The sequence below is a fragment of the Dermacentor silvarum genome, chromosome 1 (genome assembly GCF_013339745.2).
Source record: "Dermacentor silvarum isolate Dsil-2018 chromosome 1, BIME_Dsil_1.4, whole genome shotgun sequence".
In the NCBI taxonomy this organism is placed as follows: Eukaryota; Metazoa; Arthropoda; class Arachnida; order Ixodida; family Ixodidae; genus Dermacentor; species Dermacentor silvarum.
This window is the reverse complement of record NC_051154.1, coordinates 308,964,164-308,983,542: the sequence shown is the minus strand read 5'-3', so window position 1 is coordinate 308,983,542 and position 19,379 is coordinate 308,964,164.

Here is a 19,379-nt window from a genome sequence, read left to right as displayed (position 1 = left end):
CTAGCTACATTGTCCTGCGTGAATGTTCCCGTGATTTAATTCTTGGAATGGTTTTTCTCCGGGAATATGGTGCCATCATCAGCTTCAGGAACCGTCACATCACTTTCTCTGAGGGGAACGCTACGACACAAGATGATGCCTGGCGCCATAGAGCCGGACTTGGCGTTTCCGACGAAAGCGTGACTATACCGCCCCGTTCCAGCGTTATGGTTCAGATGACATTTGAAGGGGCGCGCATTGGTGAAGTCCTAGCAGAAGGCAACATTTCCCTTTTGCTGAACCTAGGAATTTGCGCGGCACGAGGCATCGTTGACCTTCGAGATGGCCGGGCTGAAATATTGCTCACAAATTTTACCAATGAACATCGACACCTTTTTCGCGGCACTGCCATCGCCTACGCTGAAGCCTTGGAGGACGTGATTGAGTGTTTCGCTTCTGAAGAAACCGACGCCGATGAAGCCTCGCTCGTAGGCATTGACATCAGTAACGAGCTGCTGCAGGAGAAAAGAAGGCACTGCGGCAACTATTATCGGAATTCAAGGCGTGCTTAGCGTCTTCGTCAAAAGTTAGTCAAACGCCAATCGCGCAACACAGAATAATCAGCTACGACGATGCGTGTCCTATCCAACAACAGCCGTATCGTGTCTCGCAGAAAGAACGCGAGGCAATCAAAGCACAAGTAAAGGAAATGATGGACGATGGCGTTATCCAGCAGTCCGTGGTCTTCACCGGTCGTACTCGTCAAGAAGAAGGATGGCACGCTTCGCTTTTGTGTTGACTGCCGAAAGCTTAACAACGTTAAAAAAAAGACGTGTACCCGTTGCCGCGCATCGATGATTCTCTGGACAGGCTACGGCGAGCAAAGTACTTGTCGTCTGTTGATTTAAAAAGTGGCTATTGGCAGATTGAGGTCGACGAGCGGGACCGTGAAAAAACTGCGTTTGTCACTCCGGACGGTCTTTACGAGTTGCGGGTGCTTCCGTTCGGTCTTTGCTCTGCTCCAGCAACTTTCCAACGGATGATGGACACTGTGCTTGCCGACCTGACGTGGCAAAGCTGCCTCGTCTATCTAGATGATGTGGTCGTTTTTTTTCAGCCAGCTTTTCTGAGCATCTTATCCGACTACGTCAGGTACTCGACGCAATCCGATCAGCTAACCTTACACTAAAGCCTCAGAAATGCCACTTCGGCTACCAAGAGCTGAAGTTTCTCGGTCATGTCGTCAGCGCGGAAGGCGTCCGTCCCGATCCTGACAAAACTGCTGCTGTGGCCGCTTTTCCAACCCCTACCGAAAATAAAAGTCTCCGACGCTTCCTGGGTCTGTGTGCGTACTATCGGCGCTTTATCAGTAATTTTTAAAAGATAGCTGAAGCGCTTACACGTCTCACAAGAAACAATATGCCGTTCATTTGGAGCGCTGACCAAGAAGCCGCTTTCACCGAGCTCTGACACCACTTGGCTTCACCGCCCGTTCTTGGACACTTTGACGAACAGGCCGAGACTGAAATTCATGCAGACGCCAGCAACATTGGCCTGGGTGCGGTATTCGTACAACGGCAGGAGGGCGTTGAAAGAGTTATCGCTTTCGCAAGTCGCACTCTATCACACCCGGAGTCCAACTACACCACTACGGAGAAAGAGTGCCTTGCAGTCGTATGGGCTCTTGCAAAGTTTCGGCCTTACCTTTACGGCCGCCCATTCAAGGTCGTGACAGACCACCACTCGTTGTGCTGGCTGGCAAACTTGAGGGATCCTTCTGAACGACTGGCATGGTGGAGCCTACGCCTGCAGGAATACGAGGTGACCATCGCATACAAGTCCGGGCGCACACACGAAGACGTCGACATGTTGTCGCGCCCGCCTGTCGAGTCTCCTGATAAAGACATTGAAGACGACAGCGCTTTCCTTGGGGCTGTAAGCCCGACAGATTTGTCCCAACCGCAGCGCGCAGATGAGGAATTATGACCTATTATCGAACATCTGGAATGCCGCAACGTCACTGCCCCGACGAATAGCTCGCGGAGTGTCGTCCTTTTGTTTACGACAGGGCGTACTGTATAAGAAGAACTCTGCTGCCAGCAGCAAAACCTACCTTTTGGTCGTGCCAGCAGAGCTTCGTGACGAAATTCTGTTCGCCTGCCGCGACGAACCTCCGTCTGGCCACCTAGGCTACACCAGAACCCTTGCTAGAGTGTGCAAATCGTACTATTGGCCGAAATTCGCCACTTGCGTTAAACGGTATGTCCAAGCCTGTCGTCAGTGCCAGCGCCGGAAGTCGCCAGCTGTGAAGCCTGCGGGATTACTGAAACCCATTGATCCGCCTCGACGACCTTTTGACCAAGTCGGCATGGACTTCTTGGGCCCGTTTCCTCTGTCATCTTCGGGAAACAAGTGGATAATCATCGCCACAGATTATTTAACGCGCTATGCTGAAGCAAAGGCTCTGCCTCGAGGCACTGCTTCCGAGGTTGCGCAATTTTTTGTAAACAACATTGTACTGCGTCATGGCGCCCCATCGTGCGTCATAACCGACCGAGGAACGGCATTTACGGCACAGCTCATTGAAGACGTTTTCCTATTAAGTTACACGACGCATTGGTTACACGACAAATTGCCTGACGGAAAGGCTCAACAAAACGATGACTGACATGCTCTCTATGTACGTAGACGTACAGCCCAAAACGCGGGATGAAGTACTTCCGTACGTAACGTTTGCGTATAACACCGCGACGCAAGAGACCACACGCTTCACGCCGTTTTGCCTTGTTTACGGTCGTGAAGTCAAGACCATGCTCGAAGGGATGCTTCCATGCGACAGCTTTGATGATCTTGACCAAGACGCTGAGCTCTTCGTGCAGCGCGCCGAGGAAGCACGCCAACTGGCTCGCACGAACATCAAGAAACAGCAGTGCATCGACACACGGCACTACAACCTCCGCAATCGACAAGTTGAGTACCAACCAGGAGATCGGATTCTGGTCTGGATTCCTGTCCGCTGCAAAGGCCTATCCGAGAAACTTCTCAGCCGGTACTTCGGACCTTACAAAGTGCTGCGGCGACTTAGTGACGTCAACTACGAGGTTATTCCTGACGGCAGCCAACCAAGACGACGTCGAAAGACACTACCCGAGATTGTGCACGTTGTGCGGCTGAAACCATACCGCACTCCATAACCACCATAGTTTGCGGACCATGTCATTCCTTTTGTTTTATTTATTTTTGTCGTATACAATCATTGCCTCAGTGACATTGCCCTGCGTTCTATGACTGCGCGTCAGCAAGCGTTTGTGTGTGCATGTCTCTTCCACGCGTGTACTTACGTTCGCCCTGTAGTGTGTGTGCTTCTTTTAGCATCGACTCGATGCTCTTCCGAGGAGGGAGGATAATGCCACACCTTGCAACATGTGCTACATAATTAGAAAGCCGAAGACACGCGCTAGTCCACGCGCCATGCACCGACACCTGCGTTGACGGGCGCCAGCGAAGAAGCAGACGAAGATCCTCCGATCCACGCGCCGCTGCTTGAGTTTTTGCGTTTGATCAGCTGGCGGTCAGAGACACTAACCTAACGCTTCAAGTCGCCTGTGCGCTTAAGACAAGACAATATATATATATATATATATATATATATATATATATATATATATATACATCAGCAAACAGGACTAAAATTGTGCAGATCCCAGGCATTGAGGGAATCGTCGCTATGCGAAGCATTTTGCAAGCAGCTGACGATGCAGCGTTTTAGGGGTTCCGCAAAGCGTCACGAAGTCGACCAATGTGTTTGTGTAAATACAGTATTCATGTGCGTGACGCGAGTGCAGTGAACTAGAATTAACGCTAGAGTGAGTCTGTGTGACGACCGCAGATTGACGACGACTGCATAATTTCTAAGAACGATCGAATTCAAGTGAACGGGGGGCATTGCAAAATCACCAGCCCTTCCCCTGTCGAGAAAATGGGAGTAAGCGAAGACCGTAGAGGCTTGGGCTAGTCGGTACATACTCGAAAGGGAAAACAGCGCGAAAAAACACGACAAGAAGACAAAAAGGGGGGACACTCACTAGCGCTGACTGACGACTGAATTCTTTATTCAGAAAGGAACACATATGTACCAAAAAAGAAAAAAGAAGAAAGAAAAAAGAACAAAAGGAAGAAGAAAAAAGAAAGAAAAGAAGGGTATAATATACCCTTCTTTTCTTTCTTTTTTTGATATATATGTGTTCCTTTCTGAATAAAGAATTCAGTCGTCAGTCAGCGCTAGTGAGTGTCCCCCTTCTTGTCTTCTTGTCGTGTTTTTTCGCGCTGTTTTCCTTTTCGAGGGGTAAGCGAAGCTTGTCGTGCGTGTATCTGACCTTCGTGGGGATTTTCTTTCTCACTCTCTTTTTTGTTCCTGTTGTGTGGCATTGAGCTTGGACCTTTTCTGCACTATCGCCAGGATCGGCCCACTTTTGAGCGTGACACCGACGCCGCCACCACCACCACCACCGACACTTGGGCGCCTATAAAGCTTCGCTTAAAAGAGAGGGCTGGGATTTGAACCCGGGTACTCACGGTCCGAAGGCGAGCGTCATGCCCACTACGCTGTGCACCCACGCTTGCAGGGCTCGGCTGTTTGATGAGATTTCACGAGCGTGGAACTGGCTTAATTTTTTGCGTATCACATTTTACATACAACACATACGTCACTTTCTGTCTCTCGTTTCCAATGTTGCAGTTTTTATGCTGGTTCCCTGAAAATAGGTCCTGATATATATATATATATATATATATATATATATATAATCGTCTCTCTTCTTCGCTGCAATATACATATCTATATACAGGTTGTCCCAGCTAAATTGGCCAATGTTTCACAAACGACGGAGTGTGCTCGGAGGCTGAAACCATCTCAGTGGTTTTTAGGATCGCGTGTTCGAGTCTGCGGTATTTTTTTCCTTTTGCGAAGTCAGTTAATTTGTATAAACTAATTGCCTAACTTTTGAGATATTGGCTTCACCAAGAAAGTGCCAATACGAAAGTTGTAGATCAGATTTAAAAATGGCCGACTGAAGTGTTTGCAACTAAGTGCCATTGATGGAGCTTCTTGTATTTGCCTTTAAAGGAAGCCCGCCAAATTTAAAAACAACCACGTGATAGCGCCACTATTTCAGCGCTCCCAGACCATCCTATCCATCATGACACGCAATCCTCAACATCACCGAGTTGGTTCGAGCCTCCTGGCACACTACGTCGTTTTTAAAATATTGGCTACGTTTAGCGGGTACACCCTGTATGTATGTATGTATGTATGTATGTATGTATGTATGTATGTATGTATGTATGTATGTATGTATGTATGTATGTATGTATGTATGTATGTATGTATGTATGTATGTATGTATGTATGTATGTATGTATGTATGTATGTATGTATGTATGTATGTATGTATGTATGTATGTATGTAGGTATGTAGTTATGTATGTATGTATGTATGTATGTACATATATGGAGAGAGAGAAAGGATACATAGAAACGCGGGGACGTTACCCAGAGGTAGTTCCGGTTGGCTACCCGGTACGGGGGGAAGGAATAGGGGGATAAAAAGTGAAAGAGAGGGAAAGGGGGTGAGAGGAAGAGAAATACTGCTCATACACATTAAACTAGATCTTTAGCCAATAACAATTATTTTAGACAGGCCCGAAAAGAAATCGTAAGTCTGGGCCAGCCGTTGTATGCGATGTCTGAGAAGATCAAGCGCGGATTGCACGTTTCAGCACTGTTCCACATAGAACAAGTTTTCGAACAGCAAACTGCAACATGGTTTGAGACACCAAAAGTTTGAATGAACTACCAGAGGAAGTTATCATATAGCTCTTTGAACTTCCAGCAGGCCATCGTTTTTTTCTAAACATGACAACTTATAATTATTCCTTCTATTTCTTGGGCTCTAGCGAATTGTAGCTATAGCTATTATGCACATACTGTGTTAATACCACTAAGAATAATCATTTCGCATGGGCGATGACTCGGAATACTTTTACTGATTGGTCAAATATAATCAATGATACAAATTCTTTGAATGACTGTAATGGGCATCATAGTAGCAGAACATTTTTTTTCAATACATTGCCTATACAAATTTTTGTAAGACTGCATGCTATTGTTGAATGTTTTGCTATCGTGATGGTTTCTTAACCTTACATAATCGCTCCCTATTGCCTTCTTAATTGTACGTGCGTTTATATAGTCTTCGCTATATCTCTCTCTAGTCACAGCGCTAGGCCAACGCATCTTCCACTAGCCTGTGGTGGCAGGTGTCACATCAGTTTCTCCCTCTCTCTCTGTATGTATATATATATATATATATATATATATATATTGTAGCGAGGGATACGAACGCCAAATTGGGTCATGCTCTCCAGCCCTTTCTAGTGGGTCGATCGATCCTGCGCTCTCCCCGAGAAGCGCCGCTCGTGCTGAGATCTCGGGCCTTGAACTAACGGTCGGTCCAAAAGGCTGGTGCCTAATAAACGCCTTTAAATATATATATATATATATATATATATATATATATATATAGCTCAAACAATTAGAAGCCTGTAGGAAAAACACATAGCAGGACTGATGTTTCGGCCGGGCTCCGGCCTTCATCAACCCGGCCGAAACATCAGTAAAGTCCAGTTATATGTTTTTCCTACGTGCTTCTATTTTTATGAACTACTGCTGTGCCGGCTCCTGTGATTCATTGCTTCACTTATATATATATATATATATATATATATATATATATATTGTGTATCCAGCAGCTGATATTAGGATGGGATTTTCTTTCTACGGCGTCCGCTTCCATCTGCTGTCGGAAACGTGTTCTCCACATGACCGATACCGCCTATTCGCTTCACACAGATGACGCACCACTTCGCTCGCTTGCTGCAGAAGACACCGAGCTACTTCCTTGCCATCAGAGGATTGTTGGTATCACGTCGGATGTCATTGACCATGGTGACGTGTCCTTACAACCATCTGCGCACTGTCTCATAAGAGGGATAGTCTTTGCATCAGGGCTGGCCCGGTTTGAGAATGGCTCCGCATTCGTCTGCGCTACCAACTCGACATCCGAAAAACTTCTGATCCCTAAGGGCACTACGTTGGCTTGCGTCAGTAAATCCGAGCATCTCTCTGCTGTTTCTGTTGAAGCGGCTTCCTCTGAAGCTTCTTCTGTTGGACGTTCCGCATCTCTCTCTGCCCTTGAAGCTGCCATTAGTTCCCACCTGACCTCTTCACAGTCACAACAGTTGCTTCCTTTGCTGAAAAGGTATGAAGCTCCGTTTGACGCGCATGCCACTGCATTGGGAGAGACTTCCGTCATCATGCATCGGATAGAGACAGATGGCGTGTCCATTGTTCGCCGTCGACCATATCGCGTATCTCTCGCCGAGCGGAATGAGAAAACGTCGACGAGATGCTGCAACGGAGGATAATACGCCCCTCCACTGGTCCTATATATATTTTTTTCCCAAAAAATAATTTTTCTCCGAAAAAATTGTCGCACCCATGGTCACTATACTCCACCTCACAAGTCGCTTGCAACGCTGCCGAAGGTACGAGGCGTACACAGCCAATATCCTTTCGCAGAGGAATATAGTTCCGGGCGTAACTGTCTGAATAATGGCGAGATACAGAATTTTTTTTTGCTTGATACATGAGAAGACAGGGGTAATTCGAGATCTCAGGGAGAGGCCTTCATCCTGCAGTGGACATAAAAATAGGCTGATGATGATTTTGATGACATGATACATTACAGGGATGCGTGATATGTTATGACCTTTGCGCATGCACGTCGTATATAACGCAAATTCAGCAGCCACTGAGCAAAATATGTGGCGCAGATAGACACATCTCGAGAGCAATTCGGCGTTCCGATGGGCTAAGGTGTCTTGCAGCTTCCGCAATGCTACAAACGACTTGTGAGATGGCGTACAGATTCGTAACGGAAATAATACATTCAGAACCTGAGAGATGTGCTGGCGCAGGTTTCCGAGACCCTTGTTCAGTAGAAATAGATAGAAAGATAGATAGATAGATAGATAGATAGATAGATAGATAAATCACCATCATCATCAGCAGCAGCATATATTTCTGTCCTCTGCAGCATGAAGGCCTCTCCCTGTGACCTCCAATTACCCCTGTCTTGCGCTAGCTGATTACAGCTTCCGTCCTGCAAATTTCCTAACTTCAACACCCCACCTAGCTTTCTGCCGTCCTCGACTGCGCTTCCCTTCTGATTAAGGCCAATAATATCCCAGGAAATACCTGATGATTCTTCAAATAGCCCTGCTAAGCTAGTCTCACTCGATAGGGTGCGCGTTTTGAACGTTGTCAGGTTGGGTTTCCAGTGGCGGGCTGTCCGGACACAGATATTCTTAGCACCCTCGGCCGCGTCGCAGGTCTAACCACCGCCTTGGTGAGGTGCTCCGCAGCCGCCGGGGACTGAGGGCCATGGCTTAATTGTAGGAGTCATGAGGGAGGTAGTGGCCGTATACTGCACCAGGGAGGCCAATTCCATTTCTGTTAAGGGAGCGAGTTTGTTAAAGCTTAGTAGGCTTTCTTAATGTGGTTGCAGCTGGACTAGTGTAGGCCCACTAGCTCTCTGCGATATAATATATCATCATCATCAGCCTATATTTATGTCCACTGCAGGACGAAGGCCTCTCCCTACGATCTCCAATTACCCCTGTCTTGCGCTAGCGTATTCCAACTTGCGCCTGCGAATTTCCTAACCTCATCATCCCACCTGACTTTCTGCCGTCCTCGACTGCGCTTCCCTTCTCTTGGTATCCATTCTGTAACCCTAATGGTCCACCGGTTATCCATCCTACGTATTACATGGCCTGCCCAGCTCCATTTCTTCCGCTTAATGTCAACTAGAATATCGTCTACCCCCGTTTGTTCTCTGATCCACACCGCTCTCTTCCTGTCTCTTAACGTTACTCCTAAGATTTTTCGTTCCATTGCTCTTTGTGCGGTCCTTAACTTGTTCTCGAGCTTCTTTGTTAACCTCCAAGTTTCTGCCCCGTATGTTAGCACCGGTAGAATGCAATGATTGTACACTTTTCTTTTCAACGACAGTGGTAAGCTCCCAGTCAGGATTTGGCAATGCCTGCCGTATGCACTCCAACCCAATTTTATTCTTCTGTAAATTTCTTTCTCATGATCAGGGTCCCCTGTGAGTAATTGACCTAGATAAACATATTCCTTTACAGATTTTAGAGGCTGACGGGCGATCCTGAATTCTTGTTCCCTTGCCAGGCTATTGAACATTATCTTTGTCTTCTGCATATTCATCTTCAACCCAATTCTTGCACTTTCTCGATGAAGGTCCTCAATCATTTGTTGTAATTCCTCTCCATTGTTGCTCAATAGGACAATGTCCTCTGCAAACCGAAGGTTGCTGAGATATTCGCCATCGATCCTCACTCCTAATCCTTCCCAGTCTAAGAGCTTGAATACTTCTTCTAAGCATGCAGTGAATAGCATTGGAGAGATTGTGTCTCCTTGCCTGACCCCTTTCTTGATAGGTATCTTTCTACTTTTCTTGTGGAGAACCAAGGTAGCTGTGGAATCCTTGTAGATATTTGCCAAGATATTCACGTATGCCTCCTCCACTCCTTGATTACGCAATGCCTCTATGACTGCTGATATCTCTACTGAATCGAATGCCTTTTCATAATCTATGAAAGCCATATAGAGAGGTTGATTGTACTCCGCAGATTTCTCGATTACCTGATTGATGGCATGGATATGGTCCATCGTAGAATACCCCTTCCTGAAGCCAGCCTGTTCTCTTGGTTGACTGAAGTCAAGTGTTGTCCTGATTCTATTGGAAATTATCTTGGTGAATATTTTATACAATACTGAAAGCAAGCTAATGGGTCTGTAATTCATCAATTCTTTAACGTCTCCCTTCTTATGGATAAGTATAATGTTGGCGTTCTTCCAGCTCTCTGGTACACTTGAAGTGGTGAGGCATTGCGTATAAAGGGCCGCAAGCTTTTCAAGCATGATATCTCCTCCATCTTTGATTAAATCTACTGTTATTCCATCTTCTCCAGGCGCTTTTCCCCTGGTCATATCTTTCAAGGCCCTTCTAACTTCATCGCTAGTTATAGAAGGAGCTTCTGTATCCGGTTCATCACTATTTCGAATGGAAGAAGCTTGGCTGTTTTGGCTACTGTACAGGTCAGTATAGAATTCTTCTGCTGCTTTTACTATGTCATCGAAATTGCTGATGATATTACCATGCTTATCTTTCAGTGCATACATCTTGCCTTGTCCTATGCCTAGTTTTCTTCTTACTGATTTCATGCTGCGTCCATATTTTACGGCTTCCTCAATTTTTCCCACGTTATAATTTCGAATATCCCTTACTTTCTTCTTGTTGATCAGTTTTGACAGTTCAGCGAATTCTATCTGATCTCTTGAGTTGGACACTTTCATTTTTTGCCGTTTCTTTATTAGGTCCTTTGTTTCTTGGGAGAGCTTCCCTACAGGTTGCTTTGGTGCCTTACCTCCCACTTCAATTGCTGCTTCTGAGATCAGCCTAGTTACGGTTTCATTCATTAGCTCTATGTTATCTTCATCTTCCTGTTCTAAAGCTGCATATTTGTTTGCGAGCACCAGCCTGAATTGGTCTGCTTTTACCCTGACTGCTTCTAGGTTGGCCTGTTTCCTCTTGACTAATTTCACTCTCTCTCTCTTCAAATTGAGAGAAATCCTAGACCTCACTAACCTATGGTCACTGCACTTAACCTTACCTAACACTTCTACATCCTGCACTATGCTTGGATCGGCAGAGAGTATGAAATCTATTTCATTCCTTGTTTCTCCATTAGGGCTTTTCCAGGTCCACTTCCTGTTGCTGCGCTTCCTGAAGAAGGTATTCATTATTCGGAGCCTATTCCTTTCCGCGAATTCTACTAACATCTCTCCTCTTGCATTCCTAGAATCGATGCCGTAGTTGCCAATGGCTTGCTCACCAACCTGCTTTTTCCCCACTTTTGCATTGAAGTCGCCCATGACTAAAGTATACTGAGTTTGCACCTTTCTCATTGCTAGTTCAACATCTTCATAAAACTGTTCTATTTCTTCATCATCGTGACTAGAGGTTGGGGCATAGGCTTGCACTACCTTCATTTTGTACCTCCTATTCAGCTTCATTACGACGACTGCTACCCTTTCATTAATGCTGTAGAATTCATCAATGTTGCCCGCTACGTTGTTATGCACTAGAAATCCTACCCCGGATTCTTTCTTATCTGGAAGACCTCTGTAGCAGAGGACGTGGCCGTTAGTCAGTACTGTGTATATATATATATATATATATATATATATATATATATATCGGGTGTTTCAGCGAACACTTAAAAAATTGCCTGTGGCAGATAGCACAATTCTAGTTGATGAGCTCGTATACTCGAAGAGGTGGACATTGGTTGTACGAAAATTGAAATGCATATTCAACTAATTAACAAAAAATCAATAATAAAGTTTTTAACTAATTATCTGATGGCCCATGTTGCAATTTACAAATTGTAGCCGCGGAGTTCGCAAGGCGGATCCACTTGGAACGAATTCTCGGGATGACACCAGTTTCTAGATATTAATTCCCGTTCTTTGCGGAGAAATGGATTGGCGTTCCAGTTACAGTCTTAAAACGTCGCTTTATGCTTTGAACATCAAAAGTAACTGGAACGCCGATGCATTTCTCTGCAAACTTCGGAAATTAATATTTCGAAACTGGTGTCATCCTGGGAATTAGTTCCAAGTGGATCCTCCTTGTGAACTCCACGGCTACAATTTGTAAATTGCAATTAGGGCCATCAGATAATTAGTTAAAAACAATATTATTGAATTTTTGTTAATTAGTCGATTATGCATTTCAATAGTAATGTCCACCTCTTCGAGTAGACCAGCTCATTAACTATAATTGGGCTATCTGCCACAAGCAAATGAAAAAACAAATTTGAAAGTGATCACTGAAGGACCCTGTATATATATGCCAGTATTAGGCGCCACTGCATGGCTGGACATGTAGTGGACTGGAGGAGGATTCGAACTTAGAACCTTCAGATTAGAAGCCGGGTGTTCTACCTCTGCATCCTCCACGCCACCACTGCTTGGATGCACTTGGATGGGTTCAATTGGAGGCTTGCGCGCCGGCAAACAGCAAGTATGGCCGACGGACGAGTTAGGTGACTCCCAAAGATGTTGAAAAGACTGTCACATCGCCTGGATAACACAGACATGTCAACTATTTATAGCCGCAAAGTAAGGATTCCATCATTCTTTCAAGGTTGCCGCGGCCTTACAAGTGCCGAACGGCATAACCTTCAATTGCATGGTAGAGGCCGTCAAGTGTTACGAAGGTAGTTTTCTCAGGGTCAATGCCATCTACCGAGATTTGCCAATAGCCAGATCGAACGTCTATGGAGGATAAGTACTTGGCTCCATGCAGATAGGCGTCATAAATACGCGGCAAGAGGTAGAGATTTTTGTGGTTGAATTTGTTGAGGTGTCGGTAGTCGACACAAAACCCGAACTGCCGTCCTTCATACTCGCTAGGACAACAGCGGACGCCCACGGACTGGAAGACGGCTCGATGACGACTTGAGTCAATCTCATCGACTTAACGTTGTATCAGTTGTTTAGTTTGTAAGACACGGTACGCGGACGGCGGCGTATGCATGGGATTGGCGTCCCCTGTGTATAATTACGATGGTTGACCACCGATTTCTGGGGTAAAGGAAGCTGTAAAGGCCAAAATTGTCGCGGCAGGAGACGCGGGTGCTGTGTCGGGGACGGTGGACGACAACCTTAAGGGGCGACGAGATGGTGGCGAACGGGACTGGTGACGGCGGCACGAGCGTCACCGTTAGGCTGTTGCGGCTCAAATGGAGATAGATTCAAAACGGCTGAAGTAGACAAAGAATGCTATTCGCAAAAAAAAAAAGAAAGCGAAAGGCAACGCACGTGCGAGGGCTAGAGGCATTCATTTGGCGTAAGGGGATACGCGGGATGACGACCGAACCGAACGTCGTTTTTAAAGTGCCCCTCACCAGGTCTGGCCATCTTGAGCTGAGGAGGGCAGTGGATACATGATTACGTCACTGCGCGCGGCGGAAAGAGCTGAAACGTCCAACGTAACGCCGTTTGTCCTTCGTGCGGGCGCCGCGCTCCAAGCCGGAGTGGGTTGGAGACACCCCTGTGGGTTGCGTAGATTCAGCTGTGGTGTATGAGCTTCCGCTGTCCTATGGGAGAAAGTATATCGGACAGACCGGAAGGGGTCCAAATGACTGGCTACGAGAAGATGGCTTAAACGCGAGGAATAAGCATTACGGTCACTTGCACGGCCACTACATAAAAAAAGGTGCACTTTTTTATGTAACGGCCGTGATTCCACAATGCGCTAACTTCAACAACTTTAACTTTTTCCAGTAAACACCCGCATATATAACATATGCACAGTGGCACCACATCAACCCAGTTCTGCCATACAAAAAGGCTGTCTCCTTATCTAACAAGTCGACCGAAGGTCACTAATGACAGAGATTCCCGGGGTGGCGGTGTCGCCATTTTGTTTCAAGATTCTCTAAGTGTGATGCGCGATTGCCCGACATCAAGGGAATCGAAAGTGTAATCGTTAAAGTTTTTTTAGATGAGCTCAATATTGTCATTGGGGGTTTTTATCGTCCACCCAATTGTTGTGACGAGTTTGTGAATCAAATAAATGAATTTTTGTGCATGTATAAAAGTAATGCTTGCAACTTACTAATAGGTGGTGATTTCAATTTTCCTATGGTGAATTGGGCAGAAGAGTTTCCTGATGCCCTCTCAAGTGCTTCCATACCTTTTCTTGATCTTTTATTGTTCCATGATCTGACGCAGTTGGTAAAAATGCCCACTGGTATTCAAAAGGACTGTAGCACAATTTTAGATCTTTTTCTTGTTAGCAGAGGCATATGCCACCGTAGTCCAGATGTGCAAATATATGATGGCATTTCGGACCATAAAATAGTGTATCTAACCATCCTGCTATGCTTTGTTAAGAAGTTCGATAAAGTGACGAGCATTGTACCTGTTTTTTCGCGTGCTAGTGACGTGGACATTCTAGACACTTTAGACGATTCTTTTTCTTATTTTTCAACACTTTTCGAACAAAATGACTGCACTGTCGACGAATTGTGACCCGCCGGGGTGGCTCAGTCAGCTAAGGCGTTGCGCTGCTGAGCACGAGGTCGCGGGATCGAATCCCGGCCCCGGCGGCCGCATTTCGATGGAGGCGAAATGCAAAAACGCCCGTGTGCTTGCGTTGTAGTGCACGTTAAAGAACCCCAGGTGGTCGAAATTATTCCGGAGCCCTCCACTACGGCGTGCCTCATAATCAGCACTGGTTTTGGCACGTAAAACCCCAGAAAGAAGAAGAAGTCGACGAATTGTGGCACTTCTTCAAGGACATGGTGATAAAATGTATTAATAATTTCGTTCCACACAAGCGCAAGGTACTAAACCAATCAAACCCCTTGATGACGAAGGAAATCGTACGCCTAGGACGTAAAGTAAAAAAGGCAAGAAAACAACAAAAAACTAGACCGTCCGTGTCTGGCCTAAACAAGATAACTGAGATGCGTATAAAGCTAAAAGACAGTTTGAAGAAAGCGAAAGAAAAATATCAAAGCGAAGATTTGAAGAATTTCCTTCTAACGTCACCAGATAAGTTTTGGCGGTACCTTTCGCCTAAAAAAAGTCCAGTTTCAAGCATAACGATAAACAACGAAGTAGTCAATGATAAGAGGGAAATAGCAGAAGCATTGAATGACTATTTCTGCTCAGTTTACACGTCTGATGATTACCTTACCCCCAATTTTGCCACTTATGACGAAATCACAGCTATCGAGGATGTTTCTATCTCCGGAGAAGGCATACTGTCACTTCTTCTCAACTTAGATCCTAAGAAATCGCCAGGGATTGATGCTATACCGAATGCCTTCCTTATCAGGTATGCTGAGCAGTGTGCCAAGTATCTGTGTTTGATTTTTAAAGCCTCACTTTCACGCGCTGAACTTCCAAACGATTGGAAGCATGCTAAGATCACACCAGTACCTAAAACCGATGATCACTCGCTTGTGTCCTCTTTCAGGCCTATTTCCCTGCTATGTTCTAGTGCGAAAATTCTATAGCATATAATTTTTAAACATCTTACCTTATTTGTTGAAAGGAATAACATAATTACCCCTCATCAACATGGTTTTCGGAAAGGATTCTCAACGGTAACCCAGCTCGTTGGGACAATCCATGACCTTGCGGAAGTGATTGATATGCATAGTCAGGTGATATTATATTATTAGATTTCGAGAAAGCCTTCGACCGTGTGAGTCACCAGAAATTAGTGCTTAAACTCAAACCAATTTTGAAAAACAATTCTTTACTTGCGTGGATAGCAGCATATCTTTCCATGGGAAGTCAATGTGTAACAGTGGATGGTGTAAACTCAAAGTCTACGCGCGTGAAATCAGGTGTTCCACAGGGTTCTATTTTAGGGCCACTGTTTTTCCTGTTGTTCATCAATGATATCGTTCAAAACGTATCTGTAAAAATAAAACTTTTGCGGACGACTGCGTACTCTATCAAGAAATTCGCAGACCGAGTGATTATGAATCTTTAAACACAGCATTAGCCACACTGAACACATGGTGTATAAATTGGCAAATGACAATTAATTACAAAAAAAAACAGTCGCAATGAGAGTGATGCGAAAAAAACAACCGTTTTTGTTTACTTACCACATTGATGGTCATGCTCTATCGGAGGTCTCTGCACATAAATACTTGGGAATAATACTCACATCTGACCTAAAATGGAATGACCATGTCGAGTACATCGAAAAAAGGGCCATGAAAAAGCTTGGTTATCTAAGGAGGAGGCTTGGAAATGCCACGCCGGACATAAAACTTCTAGCACACAAGACATTTATTAGACCATCGTTAGAATACGCCGCAGTAGTATGGGATCCCTTTACTGCGTTCAACATAAGAACTAGAAAGGGTTCAAAGAAAATCTCTCCGATATGTATTTAATAGTTACAGCTGGCAGACGTCACCCTCACTCCTCTTGCAAAGGGCGGAACTTGAACAACTACAAAGAAGAAGAAATACGGAAAGGTAGAAATTATTTTATTTGCTTTTTCATGGAAAGATTGGACTTGACAAGATATTACATATAAAACCCGCATCTGAAAGTGCAGTGCGCTTTTGTCACTCTAAGAAAGTCATAGACTTTATAAAACGCACTGATACGTTCAAAAATTCTTTTTTTCCTAGAACCCGTGAATGGAATTGTTTACCAGCTGATGTTGTAGGATGTGAAACAGTTGATTTATTTATAAGTTCACTGAGGAACCGATCCTGATTTTTGTTCCTGTAATAAAAATTGTATATTGATGCATTTCATTGTAGAAAATGCAAGGTTTTTTTCTGCGTGCAGTTACTTTTCAATTTTTTTTCGCTGTCTTTGTGATGTTTTATGTTGCAACTTTTTGTCATCAAAAATTATGTATGCCCACTCCTGCTTAAGGCCTGGTACCCAGGGTAGCAGTATGGAATAAATAAATAAAAATAAAAAAACACACGTTTCAATATACCGACAGACAGATTCAGCTTAACAATCTCTCGCACTTTGTTACCTTAGTACTTTGCAAGAACAAATCAGGAATCATACACCACTGCGCAGCTGCATTCCGGACAATGAGGAGACAAGTGCCACGACCGCTACATTAAAAAAAAAGAAAAAAAAAACGTGTGGCCCGTTGCGTCGCGCCGAATTGACGTCTCGGGCCTAGTTCTCCTGGCGCCCGCTATGGCGCCACAGCTCTAGTACAGCCGTAAAAGCGAAGAAGCGCTTCCACAACCGCGTTGGCAAGCGCGACAGTGACTCTAATGAGGCCGTTAATGACGTGTTTTATAGTTGCACATTGCAGGTTGAATTTTGAAGTGGTTATTAGAAGTGCCGATTACCCCACATATGTGAAAAGTCTACGCTAGGAGTGCCAATCTTTTGTAGAGTGGGCCTCAATGCTTTCCATGAAGGCTGCCCGCTCGACTCACCTGAAATGAAAAGAAGTACTCTATTACGAATAATCCGGAGTGGATTTACGTGTTTCATCAAGACGAAGCAGCGAGTGATGCAGGCACTGAGGAGGGTGGCCAAAGGGCCCTGACGCCTTTTCTCCTGAAATTTTACTTTTCCTCTATCTCTCTGCTCTCGGCAATCTGACAAGTGTGGCAGGTTGTGCAAGTTAGTAAAGATGCATGACTTGAAATCAGTAGCGCGTAAAGAAACGGTGACAAAATAAGATACGCAGAAATGACAAGCGCTTGTTCCGTGCAAGTTTCTTCCTTCTGCCTCCGTTTTTTTTTCTTTTTTTACGCACTGATCATCTTAGATCTTGCCCGTGTTTCTGATGGGCATGTGTCTCCCAACAGCTCCACTCACCCCCGCGCTTGGAATGAAACTCACCTTGTTAGCCCTCTGTGCACCCTCCTTCGCCCAAGAAAAAGTATACGTGCCTGGATGTCCGTTATTAAGTCACGAATTGGAAACCACACATGAATGTACGTGAGCGTGTGGACAATTTATAACTGTACGGGCAGGCGACAGAAGTGTGATATATAAGGCATTCCCGCAGGATTACGTCATCGTATAGACGGGCTTTTTCTTGCCTACCCTTACAAAAAAAATTGTTGAAAAGTTGTTGAAAAGTCATTGGTCAATGTCAACAAATAGCATTGAAAGCACATTGAGGCTTTGTTGAAACATTATTGAGGAAATTGTTGAGAGGTGTTGAAAATTGGCCCGCGACATTTTGTTGAAAGATCATTGGGTCGTTTCAAGTTGAGAAGTCATTGATGGATTGTTGAAACCATGTTGAATTCCAATATTGAAAGACCATTGGAGAACTGTTGAAGATGTGTTGAATGTCAATATTGAAAACCTGTTGAGACATTGTTGAAATATGTTGAATGCCAATATTGAAACCCATTGACCTAATGTTGGAACTGTGTTGAATGTCAATATTGAAACCTCATTGAAATATTATTGGAGCAGTACTGGATATCAATATTGAAACCCCATTGAGATATTATTGAAGCATTGTTGAACATCAATATTGAAACCCCATTGAAGTATTATTGGATGAGCGCTAAACGTCAATATTGCTTGATGGAGGCAAAAGCTGCTACATATCAGAAACAGGGCACAAGAGGAAGAACACAGACAACACACACGTTAAGCACCAAACGTGTGTGTTGTCTGTGTTCTTCCTCTTGTGTCCTGTTTCTGATGCACTACGCCTTTTGCCTCCATTATATTATACCAACAAGCCCAACGTGCAATGTTAGTCAATAGTGCAACACCATTTAAATATTATTGGAGCAGTGTTGAACGTCACTATTGAAATCACTTGAGCCCACTGAAATATGCTGTTTGGTGAATAGTGTTGAAAACTGCACTAGACTTTTCTTTAAATACCGCTGAGCTACGTTGAGTTTCATAGCATTACCATTGATGCCATCCATATTGATGTGGTCCTTGCATACTAGAGGACAGGGGCAAACTTAAATGCAGGCACTTCTGTATTGCAGACCTGGGTCACCCAGGGATCAAAACCACTTTTAGATATAGCCTGTAATAAAACATATTATAGAGCTGCTAGCAGAACCATTATGCCAGTTTTTGAAATGGCTTAACACACAAAATCAATACTCCTTCACGAAATCAACAGCTCAAAATTGATGTGGACAAAAAGCATTTTTTTCTAGATGAATTGTTTATTGAAGCCAAACATTTGTTAACTGTACAGCCATGTGTGCCTTAAGATTAAAGAATTCCTAACACAATCTACAAACTGCCAGCAGCTTGATACAATAACGAAATTGAATACTGAGAGATGTAAAGCTTGCGTGGCCCTAAAGTAAAAAATTTCTCAAAATTGAAATAAATAGAAAATAAATATTATACAAGGATTACAGTAAATACCATTTAAAATGTACTTGATTTCTCTTTTTGGTAGCCAGTAACTTAATAATCATGGCACAATTTGCATGAGCCCACTGAGACTCTTATTTATTGGTTAAATGGTGTGCCCATTTTACTAAATGTTATCTACCTCTGAAACGACATGGTAATTACAATAACTTGTGCCATGGCAGCAGTTTATTGTGCTGCATTGCTTGTTGCACGATCCAGTTGCGTTTTCTGCCATGATTACTAGGTTCCTGGGCAGGTCATTACATACCAAGCGATTTATTCACTTTGACTACTTAAGATTTTTATCTGATATACA